Source organism: Pogona vitticeps, chromosome 1 (genome assembly GCF_051106095.1).
Source record: "Pogona vitticeps strain Pit_001003342236 chromosome 1, PviZW2.1, whole genome shotgun sequence".
Lineage (NCBI taxonomy): Eukaryota > Metazoa > Chordata > Lepidosauria > Squamata > Agamidae > Pogona > Pogona vitticeps.
This window is the reverse complement of record NC_135783.1, coordinates 235,131,972-235,152,069: the sequence shown is the minus strand read 5'-3', so window position 1 is coordinate 235,152,069 and position 20,098 is coordinate 235,131,972. Positions and strand designations below refer to the sequence as shown.

General features: G+C 41.6%; 1 long non-coding RNA gene across 1 annotated transcript in view; it reads right to left on the bottom strand.

Moving 5' to 3' along the window:
• Positions 1–20,098, bottom strand: part of LOC140703014 (uncharacterized) — a 56,578-nt gene that overhangs the window by 34,599 nt on the left and 1,881 nt on the right. The window contains exon 1 of the long non-coding RNA XR_012082298.2: positions 16,725–20,098. This exon is cut by the window's right edge and continues 1,881 nt beyond it. This is a non-coding gene — a long non-coding RNA (uncharacterized LOC140703014). The remainder of the gene's footprint in view (positions 1–16,724) is intronic.

Sequence of the window (20,098 nt, the reverse complement as noted above, 5' to 3'; positions counted from 1 at the left end):
GATTTACTTAGATAAGAATATCCCATGTTATTATTTCTCAGGCCATGGTATAAACAATAAAACATTAAACATTTATGAAATAATGACTGAAATACTGTTGCAGTATATTATGCTGCAGAAGGCTGATGATGCCATCAATGGCTGCGACTTTTTAAAAAATGAAACGTTTATGATGTCTCCCCTGAAGATCCCGAGGCTCCCATGGAATCACTTTCATCATTAGGAAGCAATTGGGGATGAGGGGGGAATATTTATTTACTGAAAATCACTACTGCCCATAATGTCATCTTTGCAGCAGTGATTTTTGGAAATCAAAGATTTCCCGCTCCTGTCCTGAGGCTCCCAGTGGCTTCACAATGATGGAAGTGATACCATGGGAACTTTGGGGTCATTGGGAGAGAAATAGGAAATGTTTTGTTTCAAAAAAAAATCACTGCAGCTGATGATGTTATCAAATTTACATGGCATAACTCCCACAAGAGTATCTTGGCCAGCATATCTAAAACAATTCCATGAGATAAAACAACAGACAGAAATGTACAACCCATAGTGTTAGAGTCAAGCCATAGTCACTAGGCCTCCTAAGTTTGAGTCAATTCCAACCTGGTTCTGTAATGAGGTGAGTATTGGCAGCTGCACCTCAGATTCTTTACCTTGCCATATGCTGAAGGGGGAAAGCCAGAAACAGGGTGATTACTAAACTCATGCAGGTTGCCCACATGATCCAGAGTGCATCTGCACGACACAGTAATAGCAAGCTGACTATTTTGTAACTGCTATGGCTCCCTCTGATGGAATTTGGGTATTTTGTACTTTGGGGAGGTCCACAGAATTTCCTTCTAGACGGTTCAATGCCTTCCCTTGAGCTGCAGCGCTAGAGCTATCCAGGAATGTTTGAAGTACCTTACAAATCAACAAACCACAGAATTCTGAGGATAGAGTGATGGCACTTAACATGCTACGAGATTACCATGATAGTGCAACGTAGCTACAGAATTCTACATGCGTTGAGGAGGCTCCCCTACTTCAGGCTCTCCCTCTCCAATGCCTGAAATATAGTGGGACCTGACAGGGCTTTAGGGATATCACAGAGAGAGTGAGGCCAGCTTTCACCTCTTGTGCAAACAGGAGTGACTGGCTGAAAAGGACAAATGTTTAAATTAAATCTTAAACACACACACACACACACACACACACACACACACACACACACACACACACACACACACACACACACACACACACACACACACACACACAAAGCACAAATCCAGGAATGATAAAACATGTCAATTTGTGGAGTATTAATCTAGCTTTGGGGTCTAAATAGTGATACAGTCATAAGATTATTTCACAAGGCATCTGAGTTCTGAATGTTCACTAAATGTCTTCTTTTCTTACAATTCTATGCTCATGTTTTTCTTCATGACAGACAAATGAATGGTGATTATAGCAAATCCTGACTGTCTAGAAGAAAAGTAGTCACTGTAAGAGAAAATAAAGGAGTACTATGGCACCTAAACCCCTTCATGGACTTGTCATGGTGAAGGGGCTTGAGTAATTCAGAGGAGCTATGGGCTATGCCATGCAGGGATACTGAAGATGGACAGGTCATAGTGGAGAGTTCTGATGAAACACGATCCACCTGGAGCAGGAACTGGCAAGCCACTCCAGTATCTTTACCAAGAAAACTCCATGGACAGAAACAAAAGGCTAAAAGATATGATGCTAGAAGATGAGCCGCTCAGGTCGGAAGACATCTAACATGCTACTGAGGACAAGTACAAGTAGCTCCAGAGCTAATGAAGTGGTTGGGCCAGCTGCGGACACACCTGGAAGTGAAAGGAAAGTCCAATGCTGCAAAGAAAAATACTGCATAGGAACCTGAAATGTAAGATCTATGAACCTTGGTAAGCTGGATGGGGTCAAACAGGAGATGGCAAGAATAAACATTGACATCCTGGGCATCAGTGAACTAAAATGGAGGAAATGTGTGAATTCAATTCAGACAATTATCAATCAATCAATCAATCAATCAATCAATCAATCAATCAATCAATCAATCAATCAATCAATCAATCAATCAATCAATCAATCAATCAATCAATGTCTGTCTATCTATCTATCTATCTATCTATCTATCTATCTATCTATCTATCTATCTATCTATCTATCTATCTATCTATCTATCTATCTATCCATCCATCCATCCATCCATCCATCCATCCATCCATCCATCCATCCATCTATTAGATTTTTACACCACCCCTCTAGACAATGTCTACTCGGGGCAGTTATTATATCTACTGTTGTGGGCAAGAATCCCAGAGAAGAAATGGAGCAGCCCTCATAGTCAACAAAAGAGTGGGAAAAGCTGTAATGGGATATAATCTCAAAAGTGATAGAATTATTTCTTTCAGACCTTTCAACATCACAGTAATCCAGGTTTATGCACCAACCACTGATGCTGAAGAGGCGGAAATTGACCAATTCTATGAAGACTTACAACACCTTCTAGAACTGAAAGATGTTCTTCTCATTCTAGGGGACTGGAATGCTAAAGTAGGGAGTCAAGTGATAAAAGGAACAACAGGGAAGTTTGGCCTTGGAGTTCAAAATGAAGCAGGGCAAAAGCTAATAGAGTTTTGTCAAGAGAAAAAGCTGGTCATCACAAACACTCATTTCCAACAACACAAGAGGCGACTCTATACATGGAAATCACCAGATGGGCAATAGTGAAATCAGATTCTCAGGAATTTGGTGCATACTTGTCATTTTGAATGTCTCTGTGATTTCTTTACTTTTTAAAATTGAAAAGGGGGAATCTTAGGATTTTGAATGTGGAGTACAATAACCTCTCCTCCTCCATGACGTTGGATGTGCTAATGCTGCCTTATTGTAAGGCAGTGGTCCTCAACCTTGGGCCTCCAGATGTTCTTGGACTTCAACTCCCAGAAATCCTGGCCAGCAGAGGTGGTGGTGATGGCTTCTGGGAGTTGTAGTCTAAGAACATTTGGAGGCCCAACGTTGGGGACCACTGTTGTAAGGGTCATATTAGATGTTGAAGGGAATGCATATTCTTTGAGATTAACACATTTTTGCTTTAGCAATAAGCTTTTCTCAGAGGTGTGGGCCACCACAGTCAGAGGTGCAAAATAGTCTCTTGTTTGTCTTTCAGTGATTAGTGACCACAAATGAAGGCACAGCTAAATGGCAGATGCTGAATTGAGAGAAAAAATGCACTATGACAAAGATGTCTTTCATCATTTGAGGGAGCACTGCTCATATAGATTGGACTCTTCCCCCCTAAAGTTCAGATGCTGCTTCCCACCCAACCTCGCCTTAATGTTTTAAAAACCTGATTGGGTGCATTCACATAATAGATGTCACATCTAGCTTGACCCTCAGAGCTGCTTTTCCCCATTTTTGGACAGCATCCCTGCATCCCAAGTTGCTTTGGAAATGGTTGTTGTGGGTTTTCTGGGCTGTTTGGCCGTGTTCTGGAGGTTTTTCTTCCTAACGTTGCACCAGTCTCTGTGGCCATGGGCATCTTCAGAGGACAGGAGTCAGAACTCTGTCTGTGCTCTGGCTCCTGTCCCTCTGAAGATGCCCATGGCCACAGAGACTGGCGAAACGTTAGGAAAAAAAAACCTCCAGAACATGGCCAAACAGCCCAGAAAACCCACAACAGCCATCAGATCCCGGCCATGAAAGCCTTCGAGAATACATTGCTTTTGAAACTTCATGGATTCCCAGGGTGACTTGTGATACAGCTCAGAGGGGCTGCTTTTTTTGGGGGGGGGGGGACCAACAACAAACTATTGTGTGGACTGACACTTCAGGTGGGATCTATACAGTTATGCAGCCCCTTTAGATGATCTCCACCACCAACATGGCAACCATCTAAGACTCTGCTTTTATTTTCTTCTTCCTGCTTCAGCCTGTCAATCTCTCTGCAAGACTGATCCAGGAAGGTCTATCCCAACCACCTGGGAGGAAAGGGCTGTTATTTAATTAGTGTAATTTGTGTAATGCATATAATTTCCTTGTAATTAACCCACTGAACATGAGCTTTAGAAATGTGTATGTACAAGTGTTAGTGTGCATGCCAACATGAGCTGCTCTACTGTGCAATGCTTTGCAACTCCATCTACCCTGAAGCACTGCTGAACAGCACTGTGAGGCTTCTGTGTCAGCAATAGGGCTGCCCGTGCTGTACATCAGAAATGTCATTAACATCCCCAAAATCTGGCTGCTGAAACTAGGGATGGGGAACTTCAAGCCTGTGGGCTGGACCTGACCCATAGGGGTTCCCCATTGGGCTCCTGGAGGCTTGCTCCCAGGCACCACCCTTTTCTTTTGATTTGGAAGAGGAATCCCTGCTCTTATTTCTTTTAGATAAGACAGGCAATGCCCAAGATAGGGAAAGGCAGCAGGTTCTTAGTGGCAAGAGAAGAAACCCTACTCTTATCTTTGATCAGAGATAAGAGTGGAGTTTCTTCTCCCAGCATTAGAGAAAGGTTTTTCCACTATCATTGAGAAGACCTGCCTCTTTATAGGGCAAAGGCAAACAGGAGTTTTGCTCTGTACCTTTCTCTATGTGAATCCCTTCTCTGTGAACAGGAAGGCATGAAGAGAAGGATCCCTACTATATTGGGGGGCAGAGATCTAGGCAGAGGAGGATGAAAGCCCGGACATAAAGCTGCAGGTAGGTGTCCCTGAAAACTAGTCTGTGGGGCAAGAATATTTCCTTATCCTAGTTTAAACCATGCAAACACAGAGCTTCTTGTCCCCATTTATAAGAATGACACAATATTTTTTCACATCCTTTGGATTTTTTAAATATTAATTCTTTGCAAATTCGACAGGTCATTTGGGGAGAAAACGTTCTCCAAAATTGTCAGTTTGACCCTGGCCTACACAATCTTTGTTACCATCTTTGTTTTTCTGGAACGAGGAATCAGTCTGTTTACCTGGGAGCAGTGGAGGGTGACCTATGCCGGCACAAGAGGATACTGTGCCAGCACCGGCTCAGGCTGGGGCAGGGGTAGCTCAGGGACTGGATTGGAAGGTGAGAAGGTGGGTGCGTCCTGCCCCAGTTGTGAGCTCCCTTGGAGTGGAAGAAATGAACAGAATGAGGGTGAGGATGAGGCAGTGCCTGAGTGAGTTGCCTGCCTACCTGCTTGGGGAAGGGAAACAGATACATACACAGAGAGAATTCCTCTATATCTATGCACGGACATGCACATACCCACAAGAATGTCCATAGGACTTTTTCATGGCGAAGCTACATAGAATTGTAATGTCTTATGTACACAATAGCATAACTCGTGTGCATAGCATATATCACAGTATGGAAAAAATGTGAATCAATCCATTCCAATCCTGTAGCATTTCTCATATTTTTTCCCTGTTCCCTCCCACTAGCTGTGCCTTCAGAATAAGTATCAGTCAGCACCACTGCTTGGGAGAAAGCCCCAATGAACTCAGTGGAGCTTGCTTCTGATTAGACATTCTCAGAGGACTGATTATACATGTATAGGACTGTCTCTCTGACCCCACATATCTGTCCAAAGATAACACCTTTTAAATATCTGGGTCTGCTCAGAACATGGCCTTTCAGGGGAAAAACAAAGTAAATGTCATGCTGGTCTTCTTCCTCCAGAGAATCTCCCCACTTCTTAATTCACCTTGAAAAAAATAGCCAAAACCATCGGCGATTTATGAACGGGCAGACAGATGCGCCACACCTCCTTCTCAGTCCCTGAGCCTTTCCAATTTCAATGTGAGCAGAGGGGCTCAAAGCAGCAAACTTCAAGGTGGGTGAAATGGCTAAAAAAAAGTTTCTTATTATTTTGATTCAACTTTGTTTGAAACACTTTAGGCAACTTAACCCCAGTTCACAAACCTTTAAGAAGCTGACTGTTCTAAGACTCTAAGCTAAAACCTGTCTATCTTCCCTACATTAACATGTGTGATTCTGTCGCTAATTTCTTTCCTCCCCCCCTTTGAGGTTAACTGCATCTTCAACACCCACAACCCCCTGTGTCTTCTCCCCCCCCCCCCGCCCACCTCTCATCTCTGCTCAGAGTTGGTGTCTGTTTTTTGTCTTCCTGAGGTATTTTTATAGCAGAACTGTAAAACAAACATAGGCCTAATTGTTGCATGTAACCAATTAACATTTAGAATGTGAAACTGATATTTCATATAGAGTTCATTTCACTCTGTCTCTTAATGTTTGTCAAAGTGGACGTGTCCACGAAAGTTTACATTAAAATATAATGGTTAGTCTTTCAGGGGCCACATGTTTTTGTCCTTTTTTTGTTTTGTTTCTTTGGATTTTGCCAGATACAAATGTTAACAGTGATAAATATTCCACACCTGTTTATGTGTGAATAGCTTGTTGTGTTGAAAAGGCTTTCCAGTGGTTGTCTTCCTTTTCTCTAACCCTAAATAAAGCTGTCGTTGTTTTGCAGTCAAGGTGTGTATACACACTGCGAATGAGGAACTGTTGGTTGCTGGGGTTTAAAGCTAGGGTCCCAGGTGTTTGGGTGGGCGGCCTTGCCAAATCTGAAGGGAACTTGGTCCTTGTTGCTGTTGTTGGCGGGTGGCTTTAAAGTACCATGAGAAATGGTTACATTGAGACACAACAGCGGGCTTAACAATGGCCTTTTACAGAGGGTGGATTCAAAGTCCCCCGTGTGAAATGGGGCAAGCAATGAGACAAAGCAACACGCCAAAGAATAAAGTGTGAAGTACAAAGTTGGTGTCCCACTGTGGCTTTGCTACAGCTGCTTTCAGTGAAGTCAGTGAAATTCAAGGCTAAAGGAAAGGAGCCTGTTCAGTTTGCAGATGAAAAGATTAGGAAGTAGAAGTGACCAAGCAAGGCAAAGGTTGTTAGGGCTTGGAAAAGTTACCTCGGGGACCACAACTCCCAGAATCAAACATCCAGTGTGCTGGGAGCTGTATCCCCAAAATAAATTTCCCATGCACTGCTTATAAGGAAGAGAGGGAGAACAAGATTTTTTGCCATAACCAATGATAGCACAATAAGAAGCAACACATGCAGATTTTGGCTGGATAAGCAAAGATGATTCCCTGATTTTAAGAACAACTTGCTCATGAACACAGGTAATTGGGACAGTTCTGGCATCTTCTTTAAGATCTTCAAAACGAACTCGAGGCTGCATATGTCGACCTGTTCTATGCATTGCACCATTATGACTGGAGCTCTGAATGATTACTGGTTTTGTTCAGAATATATTCTTAAGCATAAAACTGTAGGACTATATGCATTTTTTTTTTTTTAAATCTTTAAATGAACATTGCTTTCCTTCCGGTCCTTCTCCTCTGCCACCTCCTTATACAAAACAGAGACCATTGCATTAGACCAGGAGGACAAGCAAGGAAGCCTTCTCTCACAAGTAGGGCCCTGTCTTATGTTTGGCCAAGGTGAATATGACTTCTTCAATCTCTAAAAGCAATGTATTCTGGAGCTTGGTAAAGGGCCTTTCTGCAGCCTCTTCTTCCTCTTTCTCATGGTCTGAGTCACAGCACCAAATCCCACGCAGTTCCCAGCAGGGGCATCACTCACTGGAAGGGCATGAACTTTGAATTCATACCTGTCCTCGGAACAAACTATAGTCATGCCATAAAACAGGTGAAACGAATGTTTTGCTACATTCTTCTTTAGACTGCTGGTTTGCCAGTTCCATGCAGATGAAGGCCTAGCACAGTGGTTCTTAACCTTGGGTTACTCAGGTGTTTTTGGACTGCAACTGCCAGAAGCCTTCACCACTTGCTGTGCTGGCTGGGGCTTCTGGGAGTTGCAGTTCAAAAACACCAGAGTAACTCAAGGTTAAGGACTGCTGGCCTAGCAGATAAAGGCCTATTTGTTTTACCAGCCTTCTTTTTGTCCTGCTAAAGGCCTGGTATCACTGTGGTTGTCTTGACTTTGGATGCAGCTGATAGCAACTTAAAATTATTGAGCAATCTTTGTGAGCTATCTAAATGGTCAAATAATAGCATTGTAGCATCTGTGTATCAGATGCTGTTGATAACCTTTCCACTAGCCGTGTGTGAAGCTGATCCTACAAGAGCAGTTGTGCTGATACTGTGCCTCAAATGCCTGTCAATCTCCAGAGTGTTCCTCCAGGACCACCTTATCCATGGCGACTAGCCTTGTGGGACAACAAAGGTATAAGGAAGCCCAATGGATGTGGGCAGCCCCAATCATGTAGAGGAGAACCCCCTAAGAGACCAACCATGTGGAACACTCTAGAATCTTAAAGAGTGGAGTGACTTCAGGAGGAGGGCCCACCAGGAGAGAACAGGATAGTGAGAGGCATGTGACTCAGGAGCAGGGAGCAGCTCCAGAGGATATAAAAGGAGAGGGATCTGGAGGAGGAGACATCAAGGGATGTTAGAAGAGCTTGGGGAGATACAATGGATTGACGGAGGAAGAAGAAGCAAATGAGGACTGGTCAGATGCACTGGAGGGACCCTAGGAAGGTCCATCTGGAGAGAAGACAGACTGGGCACAGTTGTCCTCTGGCCATGAGACATTCTGACTCAACATCAGCACAATAATCCCACAGTGATCACCCTTTCAGAGTTTCCACCCCCTGGAGTTTGACATTCAGGCTGTTTGAAGGCAGGATCCTGGACAACGCATTTGGGACTCTGGCCAACACCAACAATGGCAGAGTCAGGAAGGCTGAAGTGAAATACTTCCCAAGACAGATATCAGAGAAAGTAGACTGTGGGGCCCTAGGCATCAGAGAAACAGTCTGGCCCTGTTAAGGTTATGCTGCAGTTCACGGCATTTTAAAAATAAAAGTTATTGTAGTGTATCCCATTTTTGACTGTTATGTCTGGATTGATTGGACTGTTTGAGATTTGACGGTTGTTGTAGGTTTTAACACAGAAGTTAGAACTCTATCTGTGTTCTAACACAGACAGAGTTCTAACTCCTGTCCTCTGAAGATGCCGGCTACAGAGACTGGTGAAACGTTAGGAAGAAAAACCTCCAGAACATGGCCAAACAGCCCGAAAAAAACTACAACAGCCCTCGGATCCCAGCCACGAAAGCCTTCAAGAATACGTTGTTTGAGATTCCTTTGGCCATTGAAGACTTGGCGGGGGCGGGGCTTAGACAGTGATGGAAAGATTTGAACCAGCGTTTCCCTAAAAATGTTCTCTGTTTACACACAGAACACTTGCAAAGAGAGTATACATCTTCATTGCCTTTGTTGGCCTTTCAACTTTCACAGCAGTTTTTTTTTCTATTGCCAAGATAGATTGCCAATTACATGGCTATCCCTTGAATTTAATTGCTCATGCATGAATGTTCTACTGGCCATAATATCTTCTTTTTCTACTTACAGAACTTCTGGTCCTATTGTTCCTTCAAAGTTAAATACATCATTACTGTCGTCATTGTCATCATCATAATGCTCGTTTGTGAAGCCAAGAACAGAACTGACTTCTCCTCTCAGCAGTTCTGACATTTTGTGCACGAGTATCTCCTGATTGTTTTACTTATTATGTTTCTGTCCCATTTTCTTCTCTGGAATTCAAGGCAATTTACAAGGGCTACTTCCTTCAGATTATTTGTGAATTAGCATCACAGTGATGTGAGAGTTTGTTTCATTGGCCAAGTTAAAGCTCCTGACTGGAAACATAAGCAACGTTGTAATATTTTAGGTGTCAAGCAACAGTACACATAGAAAGAATGCAGGAGCAACTCACAGATAAGGGGTTTTCATTTCCTGATAATGTCTTCATAGAGAAATATGTGCTTAGCTCTAAGGGCATTGGGTACAGTACACAGGCATTAAAATCAATGGAAAGTTTGACATTGATTTTCACTGGGACGTCAATTGCAACTGTTGCCTGCAGCTCATTAACATGTGCATTCCAGCCAAAGTTCACAGTGCATAAACCCCAAATATTTTGGTCAGTAGAATTAAATACATGCTTAAAAGCAGAACGTTTTCAAGTGCTTAATTGTGTAGACAGTGCTGGTTTGTCTGGACTGTTGCCATTTTCATTACAGCCATTTGCATCTTCACTTTTCTCATTCTCTTTCAGTACCCAACCAAATTAAGTTTTATGCTGCTTGGGGAGGCAAAAATGGGTTTCATGTAAACCAACAGAGACCAGTCCTTCAACTTGAAGGTCTTCTTTGAAATCAAGTGGAAAAAAACCCCAGCATAAATCAATAAGTAAAATTAAAAATGTGGGCCGAATTAATATGCCTTTTTTTCATTCTCTTGCATGGAATTGCTATATAGGACATAAGCAACCCTTAATGACTCTTCGGCATTGTGCAATTGACTTTCCAGTTTCATACTTAATAATTGAAAAGATGATATTGGGCAGAATCTTGTTGCTGAGCATGGTAGATTGCACTAGAGTAGGTCCTTTGACTCAATGGGGATTTGGTGAATAAGAGTAAGAGCCTATCCATATGGGCATTTAAGCTAATAAACTTTAAGTTGTAGAGCTGGAAGGGGCCCTTATGGATCACTGAGTCCTGTCCCTTTCAAAGAGGCACAGTGGGAAGGGAACTTCCAACCTCTGGTTCTGCAGCTAGAGATGTAAGCCACTGAGCTATCCAATAGTCATTGTTTTTCAAATTTGTCCTCCTGTTTGGTGCACTGATGGGTCAGGTTGATCTATTTTTCCCCCAGTGTCCCCCTCTAGGCATCATTAGAGCAGACCAATTTGCCCCTTTTTGAAACCCTGTCAGGACGTTCTACTATTTTGGTGTGGGTTGGAGGACTCCCGTTTTGTCCATTCCCGTCAAGTGTGGTCACTTGGAATGGACTAAGCCTTGCAGTTCCTTCCCTGTGTCAGTGTCTTGTATCCTGAAGCAGCTCATATCAGAAATTGAATACCTCCTCTGATTGTCTGCAGAGGGTCTTGGGAAATATAATGATTTTTTACTCCATCTGCTAGATTGTTGCTAATGCAATTCATCACTTTTATTAAATTTTAAAAAAGACCTGTCTGTGTACTGCCAATCAAAACCACGACTGCGGCCAATTGTGAGGCTTCCAGGATTTGTGAGATCTATATAGGCACCAGCATGAGTATAAATTACCCCTTCATGCTGGATTGGAGCCTGAATTTTATTTGTAGCAGTCGGGGGATCAAAAGTATTTGAGTAGTGTTCTCCTGCACACCGAACAGTCAAGTAAGAGCTACTGCAACTATTTTTTACCAAGGGGACCTACAGATTTGAGCTGTCTGATGTGCAAAGCTGATTTTTGGACTTCAGCTGTGCATAGCAGTTGTCTGGTCTACAGTGCTGGGCATAAAAGCACCTTTCTGTCAACAGACACAGAAACCCTGCAGGAATTGTAAATCTTTTCTGAAGCTGGGTTTGCAGACACAATAGCGTCTCCCATCTCCCCTAAACACATAAAACATGTGTTTCTCTTAGAGAAATAAGTAAATATTGACATTCATTCTTATCTGCCGAATAAAGAACTGATAAGAAATGAAATGTTTTCAGTCTACGATGTCAATAGAGATCCTAGTCGAGCACTGAGCCACCACTACAAAGCTCAAAGAGTGTTGGAATCCAAAACTTCTTTTCTGATTCATCCCTTAAAAAAAATCTATATGTTTATTCTCCCCATAGCTGTGTGGATGTGTCATCCAGATACCAAGTCTTCATTCACAGCTAGGACATCCAGGGAACAACTACAAACAACACACAATCCAGAGTTCAGTTTGGGTACTTTGTGTTCTTACCTTCCCGTAACCTTTCCAGCCCCTTGTGTCCAATCTAATGCATATTTGCTCAGATGTAAGGCCCAACAAGTTCTATGGGAGCTTACTCCCAAGTACTTGTATTTGCTGCCCTTTACAGTAGAACTTGGTAAAGTGCAGCCTTTTAAATGGCATTGAGCTACAATTCCCACCATTTTTCACTATTAGCTAGACTGGCTAAGACTAATGGGTGTTGCAGTCCAAGAATATCTGGAAGGCTGTGCTTTAACACAGCCACCAGCCCTGCTGTATAAATCTGCACCCTTAAATTGTCAGAAAAGGCTAAAATAAAAACAATAAAGCCTCACTTTTAACTGTGTTCCAGAACATTTGCTTTTCCTCCTCCAAAAGCTATAGAGGAAAACCATTGCAGCATATTTTAGAAATAGTGAAAAATGTCCTGCATGTTCTTCCAGCTCCCCCTGGAAGCTGGACATCATCACGGCTGTTTTGACTGTGGATGCAGCTGCTCTACCTTTGACTGGGTTGCAGCTAAGCCAATCTCCCAGGTTCTTATAGCAAGATGTTCTTCTGTTTTCTTTACCATTTTCCTCACTTAATTTACTTTGAATCCTCTGCTACATTACCTGGCTAAAGTACTTTAGCTTTCTGCATTTCATAAGTTTGATTAGTCCTTCATTTTTATTCATTCTCTTTAGTATTTTTTTTCACTGTTTACCTCTTGATGCTTAGCATCCTGCCACAAAGCTACACTTATCCTTCACTTTTTAAAATCATTTTCAATGCATATTACGTCCATTCTGCTTAAGCAGCTGCTCTCTATTCTGACTTCTGTTGTGTAGCTACCCTCCCACTATTCAGATTCCAAGGGTTTAGTTTTGGTCATCAAGTCCCACAGTTTTATTCTGTGTTACTCTCTTTGGAGAACTCTAAAATACTCCCATCTTTCTTCCTCCATGCTCAAGGCAGTTCATAACAATATTCTGATACTGGCTGAAATCCTTTATATGATAGAAGGTTACAACTAGAGTAGGCCTACTTGAATCAGTGGAACTGATGGATCTAGACTCCTCCCAGTGCAGGGAATAGGGTAGCAAAATTCACTTAGGACCTTCTAAGCTGCCAGCAGATCAGGAGGAGATTTGATCCTGGAGAAACTCACTTCCTCACTTCTCAGGCCTTCCACAACTCTTTCCTCAGCTACAAGCAGATCTCAGCTAGCAGAACAGTTCTATCAGCAGATTGCTTTGGTCAACAAACCTCTGAGATCAGTACACAGAAGAGGCTTCTGCCAGAACCAATCTGAACCCTCTACAGGTGTGTCTATATCATGTCACAGAAGTAAGGTAGGCAAGTTTAGGGGGAGGGGGGGAGAGGGCAGGGCAGGACTCCTTCTCAGCCAGCTGCTTGTGGAAACAGGCACTAAGTGAACTTGGAGAAACAGAGCCAGAATCCAGGTAAAACCCTGTAACTAAGTAAGGATTGAACCTGAGATCTTAGATGAGGAGCTTTACCATTGAAATAAGGACCTTGGAACATACTGTGTGCTAAAGCTGATTAATATTAATTAAATGCTATTCCACATAACCATGCCTACTAGGGAGGTCCATAAAAAAAATCAAAAATATAGTACCAAATAATAAGAATCTCTCTGTCACATGCAGAACCGAGGCATGAAATGGAACTCTACATATTTTTTAAACCTTGTTTTTGCAATTTGTTTCCAAATGTTCAAGTCCAGAACAATTCACATTGAGCATGGTGACAGGGCTGAAGGATTTGATTTGCTGCAGCCACAGAGATAGGTGACCTTTTGCCCTGGAGTACTGTGGGAATTTGTTTCGTATCCACTGACATCTCCTGTCCATTAAGCACACAAATTAGATTTTTGCCAATATATTTTTGAACCAAAAGGAAGTTAAAGTGGACCATTACAAAATGAAGTTAAAAAGTGGTTTAAAATGGAAAGTATTCAGGTTTGGTCTCTCCGGAAAGAAACAATACCTTTCCCAAGGAATGTTAAGATTCAGTTCTGTAAAGTAATCCCTTTAGCTTGTATGTTGCTGAATGATGAAATGGTACAAAACATCTTTTAAGGACCCTTTGTATTGCACAGGATGAGACTCTCGAGATATAACCTCTGAGCAGAAATGTCGTCTTTCCTCCAGATGGAGGCAAGTGATAACTAAATACTTCAAGATGTCAAGGGGTAGATTAAAAAGCTCTAAATCTACAACTATGCTGTGACTCTGTCATTCATTCTCCGGCCAGAGGCTTGAACGATCTTCTTATTAAACATCAGTTGCATCAAAGAATTCTTCACTACTGAAAATTTATCATAGAATCATAGAATAATGGAGTTGGAAGGGGCATTGTAAGGTCATCGAGTCCAACTCCCTGCTCAAGGCAGGAATCAAAATCAAAGCAGATCTCACAGATGGTTGTCCAATTTTCTCTTGAATGCCTCTAGCATGGGAGCGCTCATCATCTCCTGAAGTAACTGGTGCCACTGCTGCACTGCTCTAACAGGTGGGATGTTTTTTTCCTGATACTCATTTGAAATCTAGCTTCCTGTGACTTGAGCCCATGATTACTTGCCCTGCACTCTAGGATGATCAAGAACAGGTCCTGCCCCTCCTCTGTATGACAATATTTAAAGTATTTGAATAGTGCTATCATATCTTCCTTCAGTCTTATTTTCTCAAGGCTTGAACGTGCCCAGTTCTTTCAGTCTTTCCTCTTGGTTTCCAGCCTCCTGATCATCCTTGTTGCTCTCTTCTGAACTTGTTCCAGTTTGTCAGCATCCTTCTTGAAGTGAGGCATCCAGAACTGGACACAGCGCTCAAGATGGCATGATCACTTTCCTCCAGAGTTCCCCTTATTACTATTTCTTCCACCTGGTCATCTCTACAGGTTAGAATCAAATCAAGGATAACTACTCCTCTAGTTTCTACCTACACTTTTTCTAGGAGAAAATTATCAGAAACACAAACCAGGAATTTTTTTGGAAGGTTTTTTTTTTTTTTTTGGCAGAATTTGCCTCCCAATACCAGGTACCAGGATAACTGACATTTCCTATTACTACATTATAATGTCTTTCTGAAATTCTTGCAGTTTGTTTTTTAAAGGTCATATCCACATATTATCCTTGATTGTATGGTTGGTAATAACACCACATTCCTTTTATTTATTTATTTTTTGCCCATATTATATTAACCCAGATACTCTCCATGGGACAATCAAGCCTTTTCTCTTGTATTTCTGTGCAGGAATATGTACTTTTGACATATACTGTGACACTACCCCCTTTCTGTTCTTTCTGAATAATTTATACTCTTCAATTGCTATATTCCACTCATGGGAGTCATCCCACCAAGTTTTACCTCCCGGACTAAAATTTCTAGTTCTTCTTGTTTGTTTCCTATACCCCTGGTATTCATATATAGAAACTAGAGTTTGTGTGATTTGTGGCCTGTTTTCCTTTTTCCTTTTTCCTTTTTTTTTTTTTTTTGAAGATTTATTATTAAGCCCCATTAGAGCTGCTTGGTTTGTTCCTCTTATTGTGCATCAGCCTTCATCTATGTTTACCTCTGAGCTTGTGTCTCCCTTTCCTTTCAAATTCAGTCTAAAGCCTTCCTAATGATGTTCTTCGTGCTGTGGTCCTTTCTGGTCCTTGTGAGATGCAACCCATCACTTGCCAGCAGTCCATCTTCCAGAAAGTGTAGCCCATGGTCCCAAAATCCAAATCCCTCATGTTGGCATCTCCTTCACAGCCAGTTTTGCACCTGGCGTATTTCCCTTCCCCTTCCCCTTCCTCTTCTGAGTATTGGTAGGATGGATGAGAAGACCATCTGGGCCCACAATGTCCTTGCGTTTCCTTCCCAGAGCTTCGTCATCTGACGTGATTTCTTTGTAGTTCCTCCTGGCTGTGCCATTCATTGCCACGTGGATAAGAAGAAAGGGAAATGTATTTGTGGGTTTTATGAGCGATGGCAATCCTTCCGTCACATCCCTAATCCGCCCTCAAGGAAACAACATACCTGGCAGATCCAGGGATCTTCCCAGCCTATTTCAGTTTCAGCCCCACCCAGTAGGGAGCCTTCTCGTCTTCTTTTTGTAGGGACTGTGTGTTCAGTGAGTTTGCTTGGATGAGCTTCAGCCTCTTTCACGTCCTCCGGCAGGGTCTCCTGCATGTCTTCCTCTGCATGCTGTCTGTCAGATACCTCTTCAAAAATCTGAAAGTGGTTTTGCAATCCCTTTGTTGAAGAGAGTCTTCTTCTTTTGCTTCTAACGGTGACCCTTTTCCATGGTGCTTCCTTCACTGTGTTGCATCTCTCCCCATCCTCCTCCTCCTCTTCTATTTTGCTTTTCTTTTCTTCCAGTTTCAGTGCCTCCTTTGGCTACATAGAGTCTTGTCTATGTACTCTTCATCTTCTTTTATAGCCTTAAGCATGGCCACTCACGGCTCCATTTCTTTCACTTTTTCTTCCAACAGAGCTACCAGTTTGCATTTGCTGCATGTGTATGCTGTGTTACTCTCAGGTATGAAGACAAACATGGCACACATTTTGCAGGTCACCACCACTGATGTCTTCCCTCTATAATCCCTGTTACCTTTTTCATTTTCTTCTTTTTGTCTATGAGTGCCTTCTCGTTTACTTTTATAGACTAAAATAACTCATGCTATGTTAGGTTAGGCTCTAAATGTTGATTTGAGTAGAAAACCTTTTTGAGAGATTCGTAAGCATTTGTAGCAATCTTTGATGGAATTAACAAACCAATATCCACATAACTGCAGCCAAGAAATTCCAAAGAAGATGTATATTGTACAATAAAGGATTCTCTGGCACCTGGAAGAACAAGGAATCTTTTGTGGCTTACATTTCTGTGGGTCAGAAAATGTTCTTTTTTAACAAAACCAAGTGCAATGGTGGACAGGACTCCTGTTTTGGTAGAATGTCAGTAAAGGCAGTTTTTCTTACCTCAGCATGACCAGTTGAACCTGTCCAAGCTTCCTCTTTTCTGCATAAAGGGCTTGTCCAGATGGAGCATTCATACCTCAAAGATTTGCTTCCTTTTTCGATGCTTGCTAATGGGATTTACCTGCAGTCAGTTCTCCTGGTGTGTGGTCTATCACTGCTTCTCTGCTTCAGCACTGTACTTGTGCTAACCAGTGTCCACCAAGCATCTTCTGCTATTCAGTACAGTTTATGTACACTTCCCTATGCTGTGTTCACTATTGCTTCATTGTGTATTGATTAGGAAATTCCTGGGAAACTCCACAGCACTAAACTCCACTCCTCTCATACCAAGTGGGGAAAAAAAAATTAAACCAAAGATTTCGGTTTGGAAACATGGGAACTTGTTGTGTGGGGGAGGTACAAAACGAGATAAGAGGAACATTGTTTGGACATCCAGCAAAAGTTCAATACAATCAGCACAAAACCCGGAACAAATGACAGTACAAATTGCTCTTGTCTGAAAAAATCCAAAGCTTTTTCATGAGACTAGTTTAGCTACAACTGAATGGCAGAGCGCAACCTCTGTCAAAACATTACTAATGAAAGGAAAGTTTAATAAACAACAACATAATGAATCCTGAATTAGGTTTTCTCCTTATATTTGATACGCAAATCTTCTAATAGGGAGGGGTTCCCTAGACTAAAAATTCCCTTAGTATGGGAGAATTAATTCATATTAACCAATGGTGTAATTAGATTGTGGAATTTAGCTCTGAGGGAAAACACATGTAAGAACTGATCAAACACAAAGCAATTTTCATCATGTCTGATTTCCACTTATAGAGTATATAAATCATGATAGACAGGTAATCTTTCTTCCAATTCTTCAAGGTCATCTTTAGAAAGATGCTGAGAGCCAAACATGTCCCAATTTTTTTTTTTAAAAAAAAGGGTTATACAGGTTACCAGGTCTTTTACTGCATTTTATGTCCGCTCTTCATTTAAATTGCAGTTGATGTCACTGACTTTTTGTGCAAATTTTAATATTGTGTTTAAAAAAATACTGAGATTACTGTATTGGATAAAATTCTAATCAGTTGGAGATAATAGTAAATTTTCGGTTATAGTGGAATCCAATATATCTTGATTGACGTGATTCTAGTACCACACCATTTCAAACAAATCTTTCTTCACATTCTTTCATCACAAATCTGTGAAGCCAATGGCAATGCAAGATGGAGACAAGGGTTCTGCTCTCTAATAGGCAAACTCACCTTTGGACAAATAAGGGTGGTTTGGAGCTGATAGTGGGTAAAATGTGTGGCACTAATGGGCGTAAAAAGTCAACAAGGTTCCAACTAACCTCTATCCTTTTGACACTGATATGAAGTAAATGCCATTCCCTGGTTATGCTATTTTGCTGCACCCTACTTATCCCCAAGTTCTTCTCTTTGCTACCAGCCCCCCTTCGGGGTGTGGGTTAGACTATGTTCTCTATATTAACTATTTCACTCATTCAGACTTCCGACCAGTTTTTATCTCAACAGATTGTTGAAATACAGATCGTTTCACCAAAAAATACCCAGCGACAGGCCAAATAGCAGCCAGAAAGCAGGTATATCTCAGGGAAAGGTGAGCTATTCATATTTCACACTTTGCTTATAGTCCACTCTTTGAATTGAGCAGACTCAGCAATAGTAATATAGCCATAACTTCCTGATATAGTAAAGCGACTTAAAATGAAATACCCCAAGGTTTTTGATACAGTCCTAGGAAGATTACTGGCTGCATTGCAAACACTGATATGAAGCATCTTGCTTCTCAAGTTGTTTGGTATGTTTTTTGTCGAGTTATGCCGTGAATGTCTGGTGTCTGAGCACACTGCAATCATCTGCCATATCTCCAGTGTTCTGATACAGCACTGAGAAAAAGTTTCATTGTAAACCTGGGCAAAACCAAGAGGAGAATATTTAAAAGGGCTATGAAGACGGGATGTATAAGAACAGCAGCAGCATTTATACCTCGTCTTTCCACTAAAAGATAGCACTCAGGGCAGTGTACAAACTTTTAACAATAATTTCTTTTTAAAAGATTTCTCTTTTTAGAAGATAGTTCCATATATTTTCAAATTTACAGCTCTTTTTGAAAGATACTTTCCCACTTGCAGCTTGTTCACCAGGAACTGTTTCAGCAGTGGGAAAAGCAGCATGGCAGTATGTTAGCATACCGGTATATGCACAGTACATGCCACTATAGCACATTTCATATTTTGTGTGCATGAATATATGCAAGAAATTTGGGATCCCAACAGGAGGTGAAAGCACACACACACACACACACACACACCTGCAGACATGCATAGGTAGAGCAGCCTCTTAGTTTTCAACATGAGCCATTTTCTGGATAAAAACCCAGTCTTTCTCAGCACTAGGGGGTATTTTCATCTGAATTTGACCACAGATTGTCTATAAGTATTGGCTGCACTTACTTGCATCAGATCTCCATGGCTTTGGACTCCTGTCTTTCCAGGCCTATCCAGGTTATCCAGGTCTATCCAAAATAGGTCTTTAGCTCATCTTGATTAGATAGCAGTCTTCTAGACTGCAGATTATGCTTCTAGCATTCAGGTTATGTTTAATTCTTTCATGTACCAATCATAAGAGAATGGATGTAGCTTCTGTCAGCAGAACTGACAGAAAGGGAATATATCACAAGACTGCAGAAAAATCTTAAAATCAGAATTAAATGGTGGAAATACAATCAATGTCATAAACAAATGGACGGTCCCAGTAATTAGATTCCCAACTGGAATAAGAGATTGGACCCAAAATGAATTAGAGGAATTGGATCGAAAAACATGGAAACTAATGAACATACATCACACACTACATCCAAAAAGTGATGTGGACAGATTATATTTACTTCTGGTCTCCTGTGATGGTGCCATTTATTTATAGGTTGGAAGGTGGCTTAGTGTCACAGTCTGGGCCAGCGCATTTTAGATGACAGGTTTATGGCCCTCCTCTCAAGTAAAATGGCTTCTAAGTGCAGATTGCATGGACATCCATCAGAAATGCTTTAGGTGGGAATTTTCTGGACAGGCTGGTCTTCAACATTCTTGCCAATAATTTAGATAAAGTGGTGGAAGGAACCATTATCAAATTTGTCGAGGAAGAAAACTGGATAGCAACCAAGAAGATAGAAATAGCATTCAAATGAACCTGAGACGATGGAAAATGCAGCAGAAAGTAACACAAAGAAACTCTACAGACATAAAGATCTGCATGTGTGTGAGAGTATGCATGCAATCATGTGTGTCTATGTATATGTGCATGCTTCTCTGTACTGTTCATGTCTCTGTAATGCATGGTTATATGATCATAAATACCGAGTTA